At 44.4% G+C, this 23,374-nt stretch overlaps 1 long non-coding RNA gene across 2 annotated transcripts in view; it reads right to left on the bottom strand.

Annotated features, from left to right (window-relative positions):
* Positions 1 to 23,374, bottom strand: part of LOC141258341 (uncharacterized) — a 321,298-nt gene that overhangs the window by 265,865 nt on the left and 32,059 nt on the right. For both annotated transcript variants that reach the window (XR_012318292.1, XR_012318293.1), the window contains exon 3: positions 9,104 to 9,213. This is a non-coding gene — a long non-coding RNA (uncharacterized lncRNA). The remainder of the gene's footprint in view (positions 1 to 9,103; positions 9,214 to 23,374) is intronic.

The following is a 23,374-nucleotide window of genomic DNA, read 5'->3' as shown; positions in this document are numbered from 1 at the left end:
GACACGGAGTCAGTGATGCAGTCCAGGGCCTTTACTCACAGTTCTTATTATCCAGACCACGTCTGCAGGTAATGGCTGCCCACGTCGTACTGTGCTCACCAGGTGAGGGGCTCAGACAACTCCCAGATAACTTTGGAGTGCTTCACAGGACCCCCTTTGTGTGTCCTTTGTCTGGCCTTTCTTACCAACCCTTCTGTCCGGCTGCCTCGGGCCTCCTCTTGGTAAACTTGGCGCCAGTTTCCCTGACCCTATGTGGTGCCTTCCTAGCGGGTGTAGCGAGGGACTGCGCCACATAAAATGTCACAGCCTCCTGTTTCTAGCTGAGGGTCGTTTCCTGCCTCCACTAGTTTCGGGACCGGTCTCCCCCTTTGGCCTGACCCCTCCACGCAGGTGGATTCGGGCGTGCGGTGGCGACTCACTCGTCCGCACCCCTGAGATCCCTTCGTTCCTCGTTCCTGGAGCCTTCTCCGCTCCTCTTCCTTCCTTCTCCCTCTTCCAGGCCTGGGCCTCTGTTACTAGGCCCGCCTCCAGAGCAGAGCTCATGCAGAGCCCCTGCTCCCTGCCACTTCTGCTCAGACTTCTCTGCACTGAACTAAGATGGTGCCCACCTTTTATACTCCCTTCTCAATGCACCCAGGAACTGCTTCCTCCCTGCTCCTGCACTACAGGGTTCCCCTTCCTCAGTGTTCCCTCCCCCCACTTCAGCCAGGGACAGGGACTGTCGTGCCCATCTCAGGGGCATATTGGTCGCCCTGCCCCACGGCAATGTGGTGTAATGCATGCAGGTGTCGGGTCCTGATCCACACTACATCCTTACCTGAGAGTGAGATATCACACCTCTGGGTGAGGTGCAATACCTCTGTAGCAACCGAGCCCTCAGGGTGCTACAGTTCCATTTATCTTCAGCCTAGGTGACGTATTGCGATACAGGGCCGTGATTTTGGCTATAAAAGGGTCCCCTAGACCCCTACCCCAAGCTTTTTAAGAGAATCATATATGGCGTGCCAGGAGACTCTATGGAATGCTTTCTCAGCATCCAACGAGAGTATCTAATTACAAATTTTTAACTGCATCTAGCCCAGGAAATACTTTGTGCCTAGTAGCAGTGTCTGCTAGTCAGCGGATTATCCCGGCTGTTAAGCAAGCTACACCACCTGTAGTTTGGACACTTCATTTTTTCAAAGGAAATGCTTCGGGACCACGGGATACTCAGTGAAGAGCATCAGGAGGCACCCCAAGGCATAGGGGCTCGGACTGGCAGTAGGATGCCTTGCGGCGGACAGCCGAGCTCGATCCTTATGAAAGCTTTTTAACTGCAGCAGCTTTAGTGGACGCTACTGGAGCTGGAATTATGCGGCTGCTGGCATGAGACTTGCCCTCCAATAGATCCTTGTAAATGGATTTAAAGTGTATTTATTCAAATTAGAGAGACAATTTAAATTAAAAAGCTTAGAGCTGCCTCCACCACAGGGGGGCTCGCTCGACCCACCAGCGGACAGGCACCAGTATTGGGAGAGGGGGGCTGGCCGTCAGGGTTCACCGCGGCTCTGGCACAAACCCGGCGACACGGAGGTGGCACGGGCAGGAGCGGACTGAACGTGTCGTCTTCTCACTTTTTGGATTTTAGAAGGGCATGACATGCCTATATCTGTGTCTCCCCCTCCTTTTACTCCTCCACCTCTTTTCTTTTCGCATGACTATATGTACTTGTCACTTTTCCATGTGTTAGTTGTGTCTTCTGAGCAGTTTGTCAGCTTTTGGACACCTTTGAAGGTGTTTTCTATGTGTTTCTATGTGTTTTTGTTTGCCTGCCATTGGTTTTAACGGTGTTCGAAGGTGTTCCACGAACAGTTCGACGAACAGTTCGGCGAACACACGGGTGTTCGACGAACCGAACCGAACTCGAACACTATGGGGGTGGCTCAACACTACACATAGCTCTGCAGTGAGAAATAAACTAACACAGTAGAGCAGAGCTAACACTGTAATGAGACGAAGTTCACTTCTGTTGTGCTAACATATTTGGCCTGCAGGTGTCCTGTCATAGTGCTTCAGCTTCCATCTCACAGGCAACCAGAGTGGAGGGAAGGGGCAGTACTGCAGAGCTGACATCACTGCAATGATGTGTTTGCAATGAAAGAAGGTTCAGCTCTGCTGTACTGTGTTGGTTATAATCAGGCACAGCTCTGCAGCAGAGCTGCCAGCACAATGAGAGGACAAGTGCTGCTGCAAATGTGTGTAATGAGACAAAGTTCAGCTCTGCTTTACTGTGTTAATTCTGATCTCACTGCAGAACTGTGTGTTATTATGAGAGCAAAGTATCAGTCATTACATATCACACTGGTAACGCCTCATTTTATTTACAATAAGTTCTGGGAGCAGATTCTCAGGGAGAACAGTCTCCAGCCCATAGATATTAACAGCTCATTCACATATCGGAAAAACATACATTTCTCTGGAATAAACCATTAGATGGCAGATATCATTGTATCATTTTATTCAGCTTCCTGTGACCTCCATGTTCGTATAGGCGGCTTAAAAGGGTTGATCTTACTAGCAGATTCTCTTTACAGGACTGCAAATACAGTGGTTGTGGTGTTTTTGTACATGTAGTATTCTGATGAGAGATATTTTTTTATCCACTTTTTAGGTGGAAAAATACATTCGTCAAAATAGAGTAAATAGGATGACAGTATTCTCACCTTTTTTGTAGGGTTTCAGAGTGACTAACATTTTATACAGGTACATCCATTTGCAGCCACAGTCACTCTGACTCCTTACTTTAAAAGCCTACTTGACCTCCCTAGAGTAATCGTAGGTGACAGTATAATTGTTAGCACAAATATAAGAAAGCCATATTGTAACTCTACAGTTAAAGAAGCCCTCACAAGAAAACTTTTATTCCCTATATAAATGTGTAGTTTGGTGCATAAAATATTTATTGATCACTGTCTTCTCCGGATACCAGCACCACTCTGATCCTCATCTGATTCATGTGACTTTAAACCTGATTCGCTGAATCACACAGGGCTTTATGTGTAGACCTAAAAGTCAGAATTGAAGTCATGTGAGTCTCAAGAATCAGAAAAAGACCAGAGTGGCACTGGAAACCGGGTAAGATGACAATTAATAAATATTTGAATGCACTTACACTACGCCATGTCACACCACACATATTTAGAAAGGTTTAGGGAACATAATGTTTGTTGGGAGTGTTTCTTTAAGTGTATAGAAATATAATATGTTTACAAATCTTTGTATACATAATTTATATCTTTAATGTCCATCTATTGTGTGTTGGTAAATATATTAAGAATGGAAAAAAAATCACTTCTAATAAGATTAATTGAAGGTTTCTGATATTTTACATATTTAATCAGTGGTCTACACACAGTGTCAGACTGGGGTGCCAAGGGCCCACCAGTAACCAACTCCAGGGCCTCACTTTTCAGCTAAATGCAAATGTGACCTTATCCTCAATCACAAATTTATATCACAATGAACTGTGTTAATTGTAAATGAATAAGATGCTGCCTTTGTCTGTACATAGTGATTCAAGTATATTGTGGCAAGTACTGCTCATATAAGAGAGTGGTGGCCTGCACAGATCCTATTGTTTCACACAGATCCTATTGAGTATAATGGGGTCAGATAGTTTTCCATCTATTTCCATCTAATGGACGAAGAGTTTTGTATTTATATGAATGGGTGTGATCCTTCATATCTACTGCCTCCTGGATCACAATAATATGTAAGAAATAAAGGTTGCACTCCGTAGCTTGGCAAAAAGGAGGAAAGATTTATTCCATGACCAAAGTGTACAACGTTTCGGCTCTAATGGACTTGAGAGAGACTCACTATTAGGGCTATTTCACACATCAGTATGTCCGGTACGAGTGGTGACAGTTTTCACATGTACCGGAGACACTGACACATGCAGACCCATTCAAATGAATGGGTCTGCGCACATGTCAGTGTGTTTCCACAGACTGTGTGTCCATGGGCAAAACACGCTGGCATGTCCGTTTCTGGGTCATCCAAATGGGTTTGTGTAAACACGTACCAGACAAGGAAGCCATCTTTGTGACACGTACCGGCGCTTGGGAATCAGTGTACAGTTAGTGCTGTTCCCAAGTGCTGGGTGCTGAATGCTGCCCTCATCATGATTCCCTGCCTCGCTGCGATCAGCACTAGCAGGGACAATGATATCACCCGCTTTAATCCATGAGACCGATCACGCTGAGGAGCCTGGGAGAATGAGCCACTGCAGCGAGCGAGCCCCAGATCTGAGCTCAGTGAGTGACAGGACACCGCTCCTGAGCTCATCAGAGGTCCGGGGCCTGCTTGCTACAGGAGTCATTCTCACCGGATCCTCTACTGAGCGGTCACATGGATTACAATGGGGGACACTTATAAGTATGAGGATTTTTTATTTTATTCTTATTTTTACAGTTGGACCCTGCAAGAGCAGACACTACTACCCTCATCATTGTCCCTGCTGTTACTGATCGCAGCACCAGCAGGGAACAATGATGAGGGCAGCGTTCTTCATCTGGCGCTTGGCAACAGCGCTAACTGTACCACTGATTCCCAAGTGCCAATATGTGTGCCTGGCTGCCACATGTTTGCCACACACGGATACACAGACATGGATATCTCCAGTACTGGCTTTTCCAGTACTGGAAATATTCGGAAGTGTGAAACTGCCAAGAGCCTATGGCCCCACTATCAGTATTTGGTCAGTATTTTTTCTCAGGAGTGGGAGCCAAAACCATAAGTGGGTCAAAAGTGCAGAAGTGGTTCACTTGTTTCTATTATACCTTTTCTTTGATTGTAAAAGAAAAAAAATAGGAACAAGTCCGCTCACATAGAGGGGTGTGGAGTGTGTGCAGTCCCACATGGATCCAGTCAGAGCAGCTGTGATGAGGACTAGGAAAAAATACAAAATGATCCAGTGGGAACTGCTAAAAAGTTAGTAAAACTTAGCTTTTATTTAGCCTTTAAAACATAATACTCCACCATATGTTGTCATTAGTGCACAATAAGAGTTTCAATGTTAGTCTTAATCATAGTATAGTTTTTAAGGTTGAAGGAAGACTAAGTCCATCTAGTCCAACCCATAGCCTAACTTGTTTATCCAGAGGAAGGCAAAAAAAAACCTATGTGGCAAACACTAAGCTCCACATTGGGGAAAAAATTTCCTTCCCGACTCTATACGACAATCAGACTAGTTCCCTGGATCAACGCCCTATCAAGGAATCTAGTATTTATAACCTGTAATATTATACTTTTCAAGAAAGGCATCCATGCCCTTCTTAAATTTTAACAGTGAATCACTCATTACAACATCATGCGGCAGAGAGTTCCATAGTCTCACTGCTCTTACAGTAAAGAATCCGCGCCTGTGATTATGATTAAACCTTCTTTCCTCCAGACGTAGAAGATGCCCCCTTGTCCCCGTCTCAGGCCTCAGAGTAAAAATATCAGTAGAAATCTCTTTGTACTGTCCCCTCATATACTTGTACATAGTAATAAGATCACCCCTAAGCCTTCTTTTTTCCACAGTAAATAACCCCAAGTGTAATAACCTGTCTTGGTATTGCAGACCCCCCAGTCCTCCAATAACCTTGGTCGCTCTTCTCTGCACCCGCTCTAGTTCAGCTATGTCTTTATTATACACCGGAGACCGGAACTGTACACAGTATTCTAAATGTGGTCGCACTAGTGACTTGCATAGAGGTAAAATTATGTTCTCCTCATGAACATCTATGCCTCTTTTAATGCATCCCATTATTTTATTTGCCTTTGCAGCAGCTACCTGACACTGGCCACTAAACGTGAGCTTGTCGTCCACCAATACACCCAGGTCTTTTTCAGTTACAGTTTTGCCCAGTGTTTTACAATTAAGCATATAATTATACATTTTATTTCCTCTGCCCAAGTGCATTACCTTACATTTATCCCCATTAAAGCTCATTTGCTATTTATCAGCCCAAGCTTCTAGTTTACATAGATCCTCCTGTAATATAAAATTGTCCTCCTCTGTATTGATTACCCTGCATAGTTTAGTGTCATCTGCAAATATTGAAATATTACTCTGTATGCCCCCTACAAGGTCATTAATAAATATGTTAAAAAGAAGGGATGCCCAATACTGACCCCTGTGGTACCCCACTGTTAACTGAGACCCAGTCTGAGTGTTTTCCATTAATAACCACCCTTTGTTTCCTATCACTGAGCCAATTCTTAACCCACCTACATATATTTTCCCCTATCCCCATTGTTCTCATTTTATGTATCAACCTTTTGTGTGGAACCGTATCAAAAGCTTTTGAAAAGTCCATATACACAACATCCACTGCATTTCCTTGGTCCAGTCCAGAACTTGCCTCCTCATAAAAACTGATCAGATTAGTTTGACAGGAACGGTCCCTCGTAAACCCATGTTGATATTGGGTCATGAGGTTATTCTTCTTCAGATACTCTATCATAGCATCTCTTAGGAAACCCTCCAGGATTTTACCCACAGTAGAGGTTAAGCTTACCGGCCTATTATTTCCAAGTTCAGTTTTTGTCCCCTTTTTGAATATTGGCACCACATTTGCTATACGCCAGTCCTGTGGTACAGACCCTGTTATTATGGAATCTTTAAAGTTGAAAAATAATGGTCTATCTATGTCATTACTTAATTCCTGCAGTACTTGCGGGTGTATCCCATCCGGGCTCGGGGATTTGTCAACTTTAGTGATTTTTAGACGCCGCCGTACTTCCTGCTGGGTTAAGCAAGTGACATTTACTGGAGAATTTTTGTTATCACTAATCATGTTTTCTGTCATGTGATTTTTTTGTGTAAATACGGTTGAAAAAAAATCATTTAGCATATTGGCTTTTTCCTCATCCTCATCCACCATTTCACCCAGACTATTTTTAAGGGGGCCAACACTATAATTTTTTAGTTTTTTACTATTTATGTAGTTAAAGAATATTTTGGGGTTATTTTTACTTTCTCTGGCAATGATTCTCTCTGCCTCAATCTTTGCTGCCTTGATTTGTTTTTTACATAATTTATTTAATTTTCTATATTTATTTAATGCCTCATCACTACCTACTTGCTTTAGTTCTCTAAATGCTTTCGTTTTGTCACTTATTGCGCCCCTTACAGCTCTATTTAGCCATAGTGGTTTCCTCCTATTTCTAGCATGTTTATTCCCAAGGGGTATATATTGTGCACAGGTCCTATTCAGGATGTTAATAAATGTCTCCCATTTGCTTTGTGTAGCTTTATGTCTCAGGATATCGTCCCAGTTTATTGCACTAAGATCATCTCTTAACCGTTGGAAATTTGCCTTCCTGAAGTTTAGTGCCCTTGTAACCCCTCTACTACACATCTTATTAAAGGTTACATGAAAACGTATTATTTTGTGATCACTATTACCCAAGTGACCCCCAACTCGTATATTTGATATGCGGTCTGGCCTATTGGTTAATATTAGATCTAGCAGTGCCCCCCTTCTTGTTGGGTCCAGAACCAGTTGTGAAAAGTAATTGTCTCTCATAGTAGTCAAAAACCTATTTCCTTTGCTTGAACTACATGTTTCTGTCCCCCAATGTATTTCAGGGTAGTTGAAGTCTCCCATAATAATGACTTCTCCTTGAGTCGCTGCTTCATCTATTTGCTTTACGAGGATATTCTCCGCTACTTCCATTATTTTTGGAGACTTATAACAAACCCCTATCAGTAATTTATTATTTTTTCCCCCTCCCCTTATCTCCACCCACAGGAACTCTACATTTTCATTAGATTCACATATATCCTCCCGCAAGACAGGTTTTAAGGATGATTTTACATATAAACACACACCCCCTCCTCGCTTGTTTGTACGGTCATTTCTGAACAGACTATAGCCCTGTAAATTAACTGCCCAGTCATGGCTCTCGTCCAGCCACGTCTCAGATATCCCCACCATGTCATAATTATTTTCCAACAAAATTAATTCTAATTCCTCCATTTTGTTGGTGAGGCTTCTGGCATTAGTGTACATGCATTTTATGTATCTCTCTGTACCTCTATTCTTTCTTACATTATTGACTGTTCTAACCCCACCCCCAATTTCTTTATTTATCATGGTCCAGTATGGGTTTTTCCAGTACCGGACATGTGTAGCTGCCCTTAAGCTATGGCCCCACTATCAGTATTTGGTCAGTATTTTTTCTCAGGAGTGGGAGCCAAAACCATGAGTGGGTCAAGAGTGCACAAGTGGTGCACTTCTTTCTATTATACCTTTTCTCTGATTGTTCCTCACCTGGTTTTGGCTCCCACTCCTGAGAAAAAATACTGATCAAATACTCATAGTGGGGCCATAGCCTTAGAGCTTAAATGTTGTATGCTTTGGGCATGTAATAAATCTTTTCACCTTTTTGCCAAGCTACAGAGTGTGGGCTCTATTTCTTACATATGAATATAAATGTATATAATCACATAATCCAAGTAGGTCATATAGAAATATTATATATATATATATATATATATATATATATATATATATACACACACACACATATACAATGAACTGCCTGGTTAGAACTATAATGATAACAACAAAGAAATAATTATCTCAAATTCGCGGTTAAAAAAAGAAAAAAAAGAAGTTTGCAAAATCCTAAGGAACAAAAAAGGACAACATATTCAAAACAATCAACAATTTAAAATATATATCTATGTTAATGTATATGTATATATATATATGTTAATATATGTATCTTGTTAAAGAAAAAAAAAATAATATATATATATATATATATATATATATATATATATATAGAAATATATACATACACATTGTAGCACTGAATGTATCCAGGTGCAGTTACAGGTACTGTAAATCTAAAAGTAATAAAGTAATCTATCTATCTTCCATCCATCCTTACAAGACATGTTATGAATATGACAGAGGCCAGTCCATTTAAAGTACACATTTCTGTAATCAGAATAACATTTTCTTCTCCGCACTTGTTAGTACATTTGCTTTACGGTCTCGTTGTGTTACCACTTCATTAGACAAGGCTGACAAAACAATTGTTAAAAGAAAAAGCCGTACGATACCTTTTGTTGCTATTTTCCCATTTTCTGCCACTATTCACAGATGTGTTTAGAATTTCCTTTGGACACAGACACTTGGATCAGATGATAAGTGCTGCACGCATAAAACATATCTGGAAATGAAAGGCAGAATCTTTTAAGTTTAGTAGGTGAAATCAACTGCCAGGCTATACTTTGTTATTCAATTGGAAGATAGTCTTTTTGACAGTCCTAACATTCTAAGCCGTGGCCCTGCTGGGCACAGCAGGAGTCAAACGCTGAGTACCATCTGTCAGAGCTTTAGACTTTTTTGCAACCACACCTTTACTACAAGCTGTAAAAAAGACACTCAAAGACACGAATGCTTTCTAGTTTAACAGTTGATCAGAGCGGTACATTATTATATTGATTGTGTAAAAACTCTGTTGTGAATGTGAACTTCCGGCTATGAATTACTTTCAACTGCGTTTCACAGAATATTGCCACAAAGCACAAATGAGCTCATGATAAATGGTTTACTTACGTCATTTCTATTAACTATGATATTAAAGTGTATTTTTAACCCATATCTGTCATAACTAGTTTTAGTTTGCTTTTCAACTTTGCTTTCCAAAAGTCATCAGATTTTTTTTCAACTTTTTTTTGAGGGACAAATATTGAAAAACATTAAAAAAATTCTTTGTGTGGTGCAATTGCTTAAACCCCCCCTATCGTATTTTGTGGTTAGTTTTTATGATGTTTCTTGTGTAGTAAACATAAAGTGATAACTTTATTCTGAGACATGTATGGTAATAACAATATTTTTATAGACATTTTGTGTATTTTCAAAATGTTAAAATAAAAATTTAGTTTGTGTCGCTAAATTCACTTCTTTATTTTTCTGCTACTTGGGCTTTGTGAAGACTATTTTTTTGTGATTTGTGTTTTTTATTTAGATCATTTTGGCATGTACAGAACTTTTTGGTAATTTATTATTCAATTTATTGTGAAATAAAGTAACGCCACCCCCCAAAAAATTGCAATTTAGGCATTTTTATTATTTGTTTCACCGTATGGGTTCAATGATGTGATATATGTTTTGGATGCGCCGCTACCAAATTATCGTAAATATATATTTATTTTCACTATGTGATCAATGTGAAAAGAGGGTGATGCATATTTTTAGATTTTATACTTTCTAATATTTTTAAAAAGTTTTCAAAATAGTTTTTAACATCTTTAAAGGGAATGTGTCAGCTTAAAATGACTTATTACTTAAATCAGGTTTTCAGGTTCAATGCATTTTTTGCCAATGTTCTTTTTCCAGATCACAATCTATATTAACAATAAAAAATAAAAATATTGACATTATCACAATGGACACTTGGGCAATTTTTTAGACCCCTACTTCCTTTCTGTTTCAGGAAATACACATGTATTTTAGCATCAATAGACTGACTCACACCCCATGTGTTTGTATTGAAGCATCCAATGTGCAAAAGTCATTGGGAAATCAGGGGAAGCAGGGTCAGCTGTGACATCACCTGTTGTGATTGGTGGATCCTTATTTTATTAGCAGTGTTTATTTTTACCTGTCATTGTAATCCTGCCTCTGCTGACAAGCCCTAGCTGAAAACTCTTTCTGAAAGAACAGGAAGTAAGAGTCAAAGAGTCCCAATGCTCAATGTGAGAATTGATTACTAATGTATTTTTTAATACAGATGGTTAGATGAAAAATAAATACATTGTCAAACAAAAGGTTTCATAAATGCATGCAACACAAAAAATGGTTTTAAACAATAGGCGATTTTTTGATTACACGTCATCTTTTAGTTTTCAGAGAGAGAGAGAGAGAAAGGGAGAGGGAAAGGTAGAGGGAGAGGGAGAAGGAGAGAGAGAGAGAAACACACTACTGACCAATCCTCTCCATTTAATTTTGTAGGCTGCGGCTGTAATTTGATCCCTCAGAGAAGACAGATCTGAAGACAGATATGAGCATTTTTTTAGATGGAATTGTAGCGCCCCGAGGGTTTGGCCGCTACAGGGGTATTGCACCTCAGTCCAGAGGTGTGATATTCCACTCCCAGGTAAGGATGGAGTATGGACCAGGGCTCAGTTAGCTGCATACAGCACACACACCCCATTTCCAAGGGACAGCTCAACGGTGCTCCCACTAGACAGAAGTGCAGGCACGACCGACTATGTCCCTGCCTGGAGTGGGGAGGGGGGTGGAACACCCAGTGCTGTAGGGGCAGATAGGGGTTGGCTCCTGAGCGTAGATAGGAGCTCATTGGTTGCTGGTCACCTGGGCTCATGGTCAGAGGGAGGTATAAAAGGTGGGCACCATCTTAGAACAGTGTTCAGTCTGTGAGGAGAAGTTGAGAGGAGAGCTGACAGGGAGCAGCAGCTCAGGCTGAGTGCTGCTCCAGAGGCAGGCCTAGAGAAGAGGCTGGAGCCTGAGAGGAGAAGGAGAAGTGGGCCTAGAGAAGAGGCCGAGGAAGGAGGAGAAGTGGGAACAGGAGGAGAAGGAACAAGAAAGGAAGAGCGAGAGGAACAGAGGGGCTCAGGAACAAGAAGGTGGAAGGGACCCTAAGAACCCACGAGAATCCAGGGTGAAGGGTCAGGCAGATTAAGGGTACCGGATCCCAAGTTGGTGGAGGAGAAACAACCCTCAGCCAAAGACCGGAGGCTGTGACCATTTATTGGTGCGACACCTCATCAAACCTGCTAGGAAGGCACCATAAAGGACAGCGGGGAACGGGGCCCACGTTTACCTGTGCAGGTCCGCGGCAGATGGACAAAAGTGGGTCACTGGTGAGGCAGGCCAGAGAAAGGAAAGAAGGGGGTCCTGTGCCATATTCCTGAACTGCCTGGGAGTTGACCGAGCCCCACACCTGGTAGACGCAGCACGGCTCGGGCAGTCATCGCCAGCTGAAGTGACTTGGATATTAACCGTGAGTAAAGACCCTGGACTGCAGTACGTTGTCTGTGTGCTTTTTCGCTCCTCCGGCACTACCGGTACTGGGACTCTCACCACCATCACTCCCACCATCCACTACACTGCCCTGGGGCCGCACTCTTCCTGTGGGGAGTCACACTACCCCAGCTGCACACCTCATCAGCCCCAGCGGTCTGCATGCAGCGGCGGTTCCTAATAACCGCAATCCACGGGTGGCGTAGTCGGACATTATCTAAAGTACAGTAGCAGACTACCATTGGTCTGACCACCCTGAGCCGCGGGACCGGGCCACCACTACTACTCCCAGCGTCTCCCTATTGCCCGGTTCCGCGTGCCCCACGGCCCAGGGGGCGAGTCAGCTTTGGTGTAGTCGGCAGGATCGTTACCCACCCGCCACAAGCGGGTATTGCGCGCCTGAAAAGAGACTGTTTTATTGTACCAAAGATGGCGCCCGCCCCAGAAGAACGAGCGCCATAATGTGCGCGCCAAAAGACAACAGGAAGCCACCTCCCATCGTGGGCCAGGTCCCAGAATGGTGCCAAAGAAGGAGCCCACCCCCAACAGCCATGAGAGCGGCTGTGGAGATGTCCGTCAACGTGGGGGGGCTGCCCCTGAGAGTGATTGTCAGCAGAATGCCCCAGGACCACCCCCCCTGGGGGCGGAAAGAGAAGAAAACTGTGGGGCAGGGCGCGGTCTGGATCAGTCTGGCCAGGCCGCACCCGGAGATGGAGAAAGGAGCCAGCTCCAACACCTTGGCAAGGGGCCTGCTGCAGGCCGCACCACCATGCAGCTTCACAGAGCTGTTAGCGCACCTCCCCAAGGAAGACCCCGAGTATGCGCGGGCTGCGCTGGAGGAGCTGGACCGGAGGATGGTCCGGGCGCAGCAGGACGTGATTGCCGGGTGGAAAGAAGAAATGGCCCGGCGGGCTGTGATCCTGCAGCGGGAGGCGCCGTCGACATCCAGCAGCACACCAGCCACCGAGGGCAGTGAAGGCAGAGCGGAGGCTGAAGACGATGCCGCAGAGGGGGCCGCGACAGCAGAGGCAGGTAACGGAGACGCCCCTACCCCGAACCCTGGGGCCGCCGATCTGCCCCTGCACCCCGTCGCGGAGCCCGACGTACCCGTACCCGCCACCGACACCGTGCCTCCACCGCCACCAACCGGTTCCCAGGCCGTCGACGCTGCCAGTGAGCCCCGCCCCACGCCGTGCCCTCCGACCCCGGGCGTGCTCAGCAGACCACAATCGCAGGCCTGGTCGCAAGGCCTAGCGCCCCCGGGTGCCGCTGCCCCTTCAGAGCCCCCTACTGGTTTTATAAAAAAGGCTGTAACGTCTACCTCAAGATAAATTGTTGCACCTTTAAGAGGGAAGAACACCTGGTCACAAGTTGCACCGCGGCTATGATCCAAGAATACAAGAATGTGTCTTGCCTAAAAATGTTTTACATGAGAAAGTTTTATATGCTGCTAGGTGATAATGCAAATGTTTTACGAGATGTTTTATACAAAAGAGTTCCGGAAGTATTGAAAGTGTTTTCATAATGTCTAGTGAAAAGAAAAGTGTGTCCCATAAAGGGAGTTGAACAATGTCGTTCGTTTCTAAATGTAAAAAGTTTTAAAAAGTTTTGCATGTCCTGTAATCGACTGTTTTTGCTCTTTTCCAGCCCGAGGGCGTGCTGTGCTTTACCAGGGGGGAATGTAGCGCCCCGAGGGTTCGGCCGCTACAGGGGTATTGCACCTCAGTCCAGAGGTGTGATATTCCACTCCCGGGTAAGGATGGAGTATGGACCAGGGCTCAGTTAGCTGCATACAGCACACACACCCCATTTCCGAGGGACAGCTCAACGGTGCTCCCACTAGACAGAAGTGCAGGCACGACCGACTATGTCCCTGCCTGGAGTGGGGAGGGGGGTGGAACACCCAGTGCTGTAGGGGCAGATAGGGGTTGGTTCCTGAGCGTAGATAGGAGCTCATTGGTTGCTGGTCACCTGGGCTCATGGTCAGAGGGAGGTATAAAAGGTGGGCACCATCTTAGAACAGTGTTCAGTCTGTGAGGAGAAGTTGAGAGGAGAGCTGACAGGGAGCAGCAGCTCAGGCTGAGTGCTGCTCCAGAGGCAGGCCTAGAGAAGAGGCTGGAGCCTGAGAGGAGAAGGAGAAGTGGGCCTAGAGAAGAGGCCGAGGAAGGAGGAGAAGTGGGAACAGGAGGAGAACGAACAAGAAAGGAAGAGCGAGAGGAACAGAGGGGCTCAGGAACAAGAAGGTGGAAGGGACCCTAAGAACCCACGAGAATCCAGGGTGAAGGGTCAGGCAGATTAAGGGTACCGGATCCCAAGTTGGTGGAGGAGAAACAACCCTCAGCCAAAGACCGGAGGCTGTGACCATTTATTGGTGCGACACCTCATCAAACCTGCTAGGAAGGCACCATAAAGGACAGCGGGGAACGGGGCCCACGTTTACCTGCGCAGGTCCGCGGCAGATGGACAAAAGTGGGTCACTGGTGAGGCAGGCCAGAGAAAGGAAAGAAGGGGGTCCTGTGCCATATTCCTGAACTGCCTGGGAGTTGACCGAGCCCCACACCTGGTAGACGCAGCATGGCTCGGGCAGTCATCGCCAGCTGAAGTGACTTGGATATTAACCGTGAGTAAAGACCCTGGACTGCAGTACGTTGTCTGTGTGCTTTTTCGCTCCTCCGGTACTACCGATACTGGGACTCTCACCACCATCACTCCCACCATCCACTACACTGCCCTGGGGCCGCACTCTTCCCGTGGGGAGTCACACAACCCCAGCTGCACACCTCATCAGCCCCAGCGGTCTGCATGCAGCGGCGGTTCCTAATAACCGCAATCCACGGGTGGCGTAGTCGGACATTATCTAAAGTACAGTAGCAGACTACCATTGGTCTGACCACCCTGAGCCGCGGGACCGGGCCGCCACTACTACTCCCAGCGTCTCCCTATTGCCCGGTTCCGCGTGCCCCACGGCCCAGGGGGCGAGTCAGAATGATCAGAGCAGAGAGACTGGGGTGGTGTGGTGAGAAGTGTCTGATAAGTGGAGACAGTGGCACTTCTCTCTAATAAGATATATTAGAAAGTTTTCTTTTTCTTTTCACTTACAGTGTCGCATTTGTATCACAGTGAAGGCAAGGATGGTCCAGAACAACAAATCTCCCCTCCATAGTCCATGTCCCTGCCCCAAGCTAAGATACAGGAAGCCACACTATGTACTGAGGCATGCTGGGAAGAGTGTTCAGCCTAAAATAAGCTCAAAACAGAGATTTGGGCAAAAGATACATGTTATATTTTCTTAATTACATTTGTGAAATGTCAAAATGACCAAAAATGCCCCCGAGGGCTCATGCAGACATCCGTGCAAGTCGGTCTGAGCACGGACCTCAATGCATGGATAGGCCACGTCTCCTCTGACCTGAGTGTCACAGCCTCATGGACATATATGAAGCTGTGACTCTTGGTTCGGGATACCCACAACCAGTCTGTGCATTGCAATCCATGCTCGGACTGAGTTGCACCGACATCTGCATGAGCCCTCAGGGGCATTCTTGGTCATTTTGAGGGGTTTGAAATGGTTCCAAATATCCCAATTTTGGTTATTAAAAATTGGTAAGTATGCTGTTATCAAAATTTTGAAAGGAAAATAGTAGAGCAGTTACCAAGGAAAGCTAAATGTTGAGGGGAAGGGGAGAGGCACAGATTTTTCGTTTCCTTGAGGCATCAGCTGCACCTGGGATATTTGCATGCATGTTGGAGGTCTCCCAATTTTTTGAAAGTATACCCGGATACTCCAGGAGAGATTGCAAATATGTGTTAACTATGGAAACAGACTAGCCTAAAATTTAAGTAGCCATATTACTAATAATGGGCCATTAATGAGCAGTGTGTGTGTAGAAATGGAGTGTACATTATTTTAAAATCATATGTCAAATATTTCCCATTGCACGTCCTTTGAGATCTGTGCAGCATGCAACCTAAAGAGGTTGTCCACTACTAGATTCCTACTTATTAAAGAGTCTAGGGAGTTAAAAAAATGAAAACATCACCTCACATCACCCCAGTATTAAGGTCTTGTCCTATAATAGATGACCATTTAACCTGTTTTTTGAGAAAAGTAGTGGAAAACCTATGTTGTCATATGGCAAGGAAGCCATGCCCCCTTTTCAGTCATCTACATCTAAGTTGTCGGTGTCAATATAAGTATTGTTTATGGCATGAATGAAACTAGATTTAAATTGTAATATGCATTAGAGATATAACTTGAAGCTCCTGGACCCCAATAAATAATCTGTATGGACACTCTATGTACTCAGATGTGACTGCTACCTCGGTACCCTGTAGTTATATAACTCTGGGCCATAGATGTAGTAACTGGTTCTTTAGCGGTTTTCCGGAACCAAGCTTTGAATACAGTGGCAGCAGTATTACCGGTGAGTGTAAACAAGAATAAATATGCTGTTCGTGCTGGCATCAGTGCATTGATGAACCTGCGCCAATATTCTCATTGGCAACATTTTTTCCCAGCATTTTTTTTTAATTTCTGGAAATTAAAGTTACTGACTGATTTGTTATAAAATTTGGAGTTTAACTAACACTGTGTGAAATTTTGTCAGGTTACATAACTTTTCAGGCCCTTTCAGTGTTTTGAAAAATGACAAATTCTTTTTCAGTTTGTCCCAATAATCATTGCAGGGCTTAACAAACCTTAATAGGAGTGCCACTGTAGATGGCCAGCTAAAGCACCTGTTCGCTGCTCGCTCCACCTGCCATTGGCTGCTGTTACTGAGGTCTCTGGAGGCTTCTATTTGCCATGTAATGGAATAAAAAAAAGCTGAGAGTGTGGCAGTTGCAGTAATTGTGCAGATGTTCACTTTCACAGCAGTGGTCCTTGAATTTAGCAGAGCATCAGTTCTTGTAAGGTTCTTGCAGCCTTTTATAGATCAGATATTAACAGAAAGCTGCAAGCCGGCAATATGTGGCACGGGCTGGAAAGATGTCTCACTAATGAACTATATGAACTTTGCATTCAATTTACTTGTCAATGATCGTTTAATTAAAAAAAGTATTTTACAGATTTTATAAGTTAGACCTAAAGTTCTGATGTTTTACACTTTCATATAAAAGTGGTGCTCTTATTGTTATATGTAAAACGTAGAGAAAAAATTGTTGGAAAAAGCCTAAACTTACATAAACCATATATTCATATGAAACATATGGCAAACTTTTCTCAACTTTCATGCATAAAGTCTATGTCTAAGGTTAAAATGTTGGCAGATATCCTATTTTGTCTGTTTTTATAGTGTAATAGTCAATTAAAAATAAAGGGAACTTTAGATAAAGATTGCAAAATACATACAATCATATATGTTTCATACGGTATATTGATTTATATTTACGGTACTTTAGAATCTCATCTGCACAGCTCAGTGCTGCAGTATGATGTCCTCAATGCTGCAGCTGTTTCTGATTGTGTATGAACTAAGGAATGAGGAGCAGGAATCCCTCTAAGTGTGCTGTGTATAGGTGTCATCATAGCAGCTAGTTTCCCTCCAAAACAGAGTTAGCTGTAAATTAAGAGACTGAGCCTGCAGAAAAGAAAACTGGTGAAAATCCAGGAATCAAGTCGTATAATGGCCAAAGCAGGGGTGGACATAATGCATTTGGAGCTTCACAAGGGCACTACAGGCTGCTTAGAAACTTTTGTCAATGTTCCATTTCCACCTCATGTAGATTCTTATTCTTATGACATTGGAGGAAGGCTCCCCTTGTATATCTATACGATTTAATTCTTAGTTAGTTAGGTATTTGCTGTTTTCAAATATGGAAATATGGTCGGTCTGGGGTTTTAACCTCACAACCTTTTGCTTGACAGGCAGGAGCTTTAAAAAGGAGCTACTTTGTTAAAGCTTTGTTTTTCTGTCTAAAGAGCTATATGAAATTCTTCTTTACAGGCATATTGTACTGATACATAGAGATTAGTGATGGGCGAGCACTAAAATGCTCGGATGCTTGTTGCTCGGGTCGAGCACATTAGACCCGAGCAACGAGCCCAATGTAAGTCTATGGGAAACTCGAGCATTTTTCATACGGCTCCCCCCGGCGCTCTGCAGGGGACCTAAAAATTGCCCAAATTGATGGGAACAGTGCTCAAATGACATGGGAACAGCATGGGAAAGACCCCTGGAAACATTTCTGACTCCCAGGTCACTGATATGTACAATGTTGTCAGAGGTATTATGCCACTTTTAGGGACTCACAATAAAACATACAAAAACGAAACCAAAATGGATTTTCCTGGGAAATATGTTAAGGAACATCCTTTCCAGGGTAAAGACTTGTATATAAGGCAAAATAAATAACCAAAACCAAAAATACTCTTCTACACCTTGGGTTATGTTCACACGTAGTGTTTTTGATACGTTTTTGCACTTTTGCATTGTTTTCAACAGTGACAAATGCATTCACACGGAAATGTTATTTTAACATTTTACAACCTTATCTGGCCATGTGGTGTGTGAGACATGATCAGACACATCCTGTTTCATTTATGAAGGAGGGACTCTGAAAGTCACAAGGCCTAATTTTATAGGGCCTTTACTATTCTAAAAGGGCCAGCAGTCGACCCTCACTATTCTTAGAGAGCCATCAGCCGGCTATGCTTTGTTGTTCCCATTACTAAAGAGTGGGTCTCCTATACTGTTATTGCGTATGCAGTGAGTGGAAGTGCTGCCCAAAATTTGGATGAACCCTAATACCCCTTTGAAGAGACTTTGCAAAGATGCCTTGCGATGCCTTGCCTCCTGAAAACAATGTTCCCATTTTTAGGAAGTGGGTCTCCCATACTGTTTGCCTATGCAGTGAATGCAAGGGCTGCCAAAAATTGGGAGGCACTCAAATGCCCCTTGGAAGAGACGTAGAGGGCCTCATAAAAAAATGTTCCCATTAGAAAGGAGCGGGTCTCCTATACTTGTAATGCCCATGCACTAAGTGTATGGGTTGACAAACATTACCCCTGGGGGGTATACATGAATAGAGATGAGCGTTGTTCTACTCGAACTGTTCGCCAATCTCAAATTCGAGCTGTTTTGGGCGGTGTTCGAGCCGTTCGGCGAACACGAACAATTTGAGAAAATTTCGGCTGTTCGAGGTTATGTTCGATAACTGTTCGTGCACCAAAATCATAACTGGATTTTTTCTCAGTAATGATGAAAATTAATGTTAATACGCAGTTTGAGTGTACAGCGGGGTGGGGGGAGGGGCAGGGGATGGATCTCTGCAGGAACAATGAAGATCTCCATTTTTTTTTTCTCTTTCCCGCATTTACAGTGGGGAGGTGCAATCTGTCAGCCTATCAGCAGCGCACACACGGAGCGAAGTGCTTTTTTTCACACAAGCAAGGGCATGTGTCATTGGCAGTGTATGTCACATGTCCTTGCCCTATAAGACCACGCCATTTTCCCCGTCGCCACCATTTTCTCACTGCTGCAGCTGCGTGTTAGACGGCACCGCTGTTGCTGTGTGCGCTATACCTTGTTAATTTCAAGCCAATTTTCGCACAAATCTACAGATAGCTAGGGAGTAGGGAATAGTTGTGATTGCAATCCTTTTAAGGACTAGGTTACAGCATTTCCTACGACTTTTATCAGGCAGGTCTGTGCTCTTAAATAGATAGATTGTGGGAGTAAAGACTAATTGTAATTGGAGTCCTTTTCAGGACTAGGTTACATCAGTTCCTATCAGTTTTTGCCAGGCAGGTCTGTGCCAGTGCTGTGCAAGTTTTTTTCACAGCATTTGGCTGAATCTAGCAAAGCTAATCCTTTTTGGCCTATTGCAGAGTGTGTTAGTCAGTGGAGTAGCCTATCTGTGTTGCAAGATATACCACCTGTGTATAGAATACCAATTTTTATACTGCACCTAGTGAAGTAAAATCTTTTGGGCATAGCATCATTCTATTAGTCCATCTATACTGACCTCCATCAGGTTGCAAATTGAATATAATTTTTTTCTGCATCTAGCTCTGAAAAAATATTGGGCTTCTAGCTGTGTGTGGGACTTGTTGTATTAGTCCATCTATACTGACCTCCATCAGGTTGCAAACTGCATATATTTTTTTCTTCATCTACCTCTGAAAAAATATTGGGCTTCTAGCTGTGTATGGGACTTGTTCTATTAATCCATCTATACAGACCTCCATCAGGTTGCAAACTGAATATATTTTTTTCTGCATCTACCTCTGAAAAAATATTGGGCTTCTAGCTGTGTGTGGGACTTGTTCTATTAATCCATCTATACAGACCTCCATCAGGTTGCAAATTGAATATATTTTTTTCTGCATCTACCTCTGAAAAAATATTGGGCTTCTAGCTGTGTGTGGGACTTGTTGTATTAGTCCATCTATACTGACCTCCATCAGGTTGCAAACTGAATATATTTTTTTCTGCATCTACCTCTGAAAAAATATTGGGCTTCTAGCTGTGTGTGGGACTAGTTCTATTAATCCATCTATACAGACCTCCATCAGGTTGCAAACTGAATATATTTTTTTCTGCATCTACCTCTGAAAAAATATTGGGCTTCTAGCTGTGTGTGGGACTTGTTGTATTAGTCCATCTATAATGACTTCCATCAGGTTGCAAACTGAATATATTTTTTTCTGCATCTACCTCTGAAAAAATATTGGGCTTCTAGCTGTGTGTGGGACTTGTTGTATTAGTCCATCTATACTGACCTCCATCAGGTTGCAAACTGAATATATTTTTTTCTGCATCTAGCTCTGAAAAAATATTTTGCCTTCTAGCAGTGTGTGGGACTTTCTCTATTAGTCCATCTATACTGACCTCCATCAGGTTGCAAATTGAATATAATTTTTTTCTGCATCTAACCCAGCCAATAGTTTTGGCCTAATACCACAGTTTGGCCACTCAGCTCTGCTCGGTTCCCATCCATTGTATTTTTGTGCAAACAACTCCAGAGTTGTTAATTAGTTAACCACCAAAATGAGTGGAAAAAGGCCTGCTGCTGGTGGAAAGGGGAATAGGTGTGTTGGGAAGGGGAAAAAAGGTTGTGTCCGTGGGGTAGGTGTTAAAGCAACAGTAACATCTGCAGAAGAAAGACCATCTTCCAGCCAAACTAAAATGTCTACTTCTTTTAGCGGACAATGTGATAAGATCCCTTTCTTACGGCCACGCCAATCGCTACAAATTCCAGATGAGGCACAAAAACAGCAGGTGCTTCAACGGATATCAAGTGCTCCTTTAAGTGGGCTCTCCTCCACATCAACTTCAACATCACAAATACTCCAGTCCTCAAAGGTGTCACCCCAATCGCACTTGCTTCCTCACAGCTCCCAAATCTCCAGCTGCCCGTCTGAGTATGAGGTAGAGCAGATGGTTGAGTCTGCAGAGCTGTTTACTCATACTATAGCCTGGGAATCAGAGGTCGACTCCAGCGCTTCTGTGAATCCAGACGAGGAAATGATCTGCACTGATGCCCAGAATCTTTATGAGTCGGATCCAGGACCAGACGCAGAAGGTTCTGACCATAATGTAGACCCTCATTCCCAAACTGTAACTCCTGTTGGTGGAGACAATGAGGAAGACGATGATAAGACTCAAATACCTGATTGGAGCGACAACTTTAGTTTTTTGTCAGGGCAGGAACAGGTTGGCTCTGAGGACGACGGGTGTGATAACGCACAGGGTGATGATGATGAGGTTGGAGATCCCACTTACTGTCAACCCACAGTCAGCCAAGAGATGAGGTCAGCAGAGGAGGTGGAGGAAGATGCTAGTGACGACGAGGTCAGGTTGCGCCTTCCTGGACAGAGACGTAGTACTGGAAGCACGTCAACAACTGCATCCTCAAACACAACTCTGCCTCTCACCATAAGTCGTGGTGGCTCTTCAGGTCGCATGGGTGCTAAGCCTTGCATAGCCTGGGCATTTTTTCAGATCGATAAAGATGACCCAACTCGTGTTATCTGTAACATTTGTCAGCAAAAGCTAAGTAGAGGCCAAAAAATACATAGTTTGAGTACTTCATGCATGAACCGGCACATGGACATGAAGCATAAGTTGCAGTGGGAAGCTCAGTGTGCTACAATGCGGCCTAGCCAGCCGGGCCAACCACCGTCTGCCATATCTTGTGCATCCGCGGCCTCTTCATCCTCTGTGACTGGGGGGACAGCAGTCACACCTGTTTTGGGGCGCAGACCTGCCACCTCTTTACCCGCAACAGCCAGCGTGATTGGCAGGTCATCATTTTCTTTGGAGGTGGTAACACCAGCTGGTGTTGAGCGCTGTCCGACATCGATAGCACCACCTTTGGATCAAGGCAACCTAACATGTCCGCCTGCATCTTCCTCACAGACCGGCAGTTTGCCGGGGACACCCTTATCAACCCCGTCTAAGCACAATAGCCAGCCCTCGGTCCCTCAGATGTGGACAAGTAAAAGACCATTTCCTCCTAGCCATGAGAAAGCTAAGAGGTTAAATTTCACCATCTGCAAGTTCTTGGCTACAGAAATGCTGCCTTTCCGCCTGGTGGACACAGAGGATTTTCGAGACCTTATGTCCGTCGCAGTGCCCCAGTACCAGATGCCCAGTCGGCACTACTTCTCAAAGAAAGGTGTGCCTGCGCTCCACCAGCATGTCGCACACAACATCACCGCTTCTTTGAGAAACTCTGTGTGTGACAGGGTGCATTTCACCACAGACACTTGGACGAGTAGGCATGGACAGGGGCGTTACATGTCGCTGACTGGGCACTGGGTAACTATGGTGACAGCAGGACAAGGGGCTGCTGTCCAAGTCTTGCCGTCCCCACGAGTTGTGTGTCAATCCTCTTTATGTCAAAGTTCCTCCACTGCTTCTGCCTCCTCAACCTCCTCTCGGTCTTCCACCTGCACCCAAAGCCTGTCTGGTCATGCCACAAGCTTTCTAACTGCACAGAAGGGATCCTGCACACCTCCTTACTATGCTGGCAGTAGGGCTCAACGTCATCAGGCGGTTTTTACATTGAAATGTCTGGGAAATGTGAGTCACACAGCTGAGGAGTTGTGGTCAGCTCTGGAGAACCAATTTCATGAATGGTTGTCTCCACTGGACCTGAAACCAGGGAAGGCCGTGTGCGACAATGCTGCAAACCTGGGTGCGGCCCTTCGCCGGGGCAATGTCACACACGTGCCTTGTATGGCTCACGTGTTGAACCTGGTTGTCCAGCAATTTTTAGCCCACTTTCCCAGACTAGATGGCCTTCTGCAGAGGGCACGGTCGCTGTGTGCTCACTTTCGCCGTTCGCATCCCGCAGCTCAGCGACTTACATCTCTACAGAAGTCGTTGGGCCTGCCA

This window comes from Phyllobates terribilis, unplaced genomic scaffold, assembly GCF_046119375.1.
Source record: "Phyllobates terribilis strain yellow unplaced genomic scaffold, ASM4611937v1 Scaffold_3__8_contigs__length_932513732, whole genome shotgun sequence".
NCBI classification, from domain to species: Eukaryota; Metazoa; Chordata; class Amphibia; order Anura; family Dendrobatidae; genus Phyllobates; species Phyllobates terribilis.
This window is presented reverse-complemented; position numbering and strand designations above follow the sequence as displayed.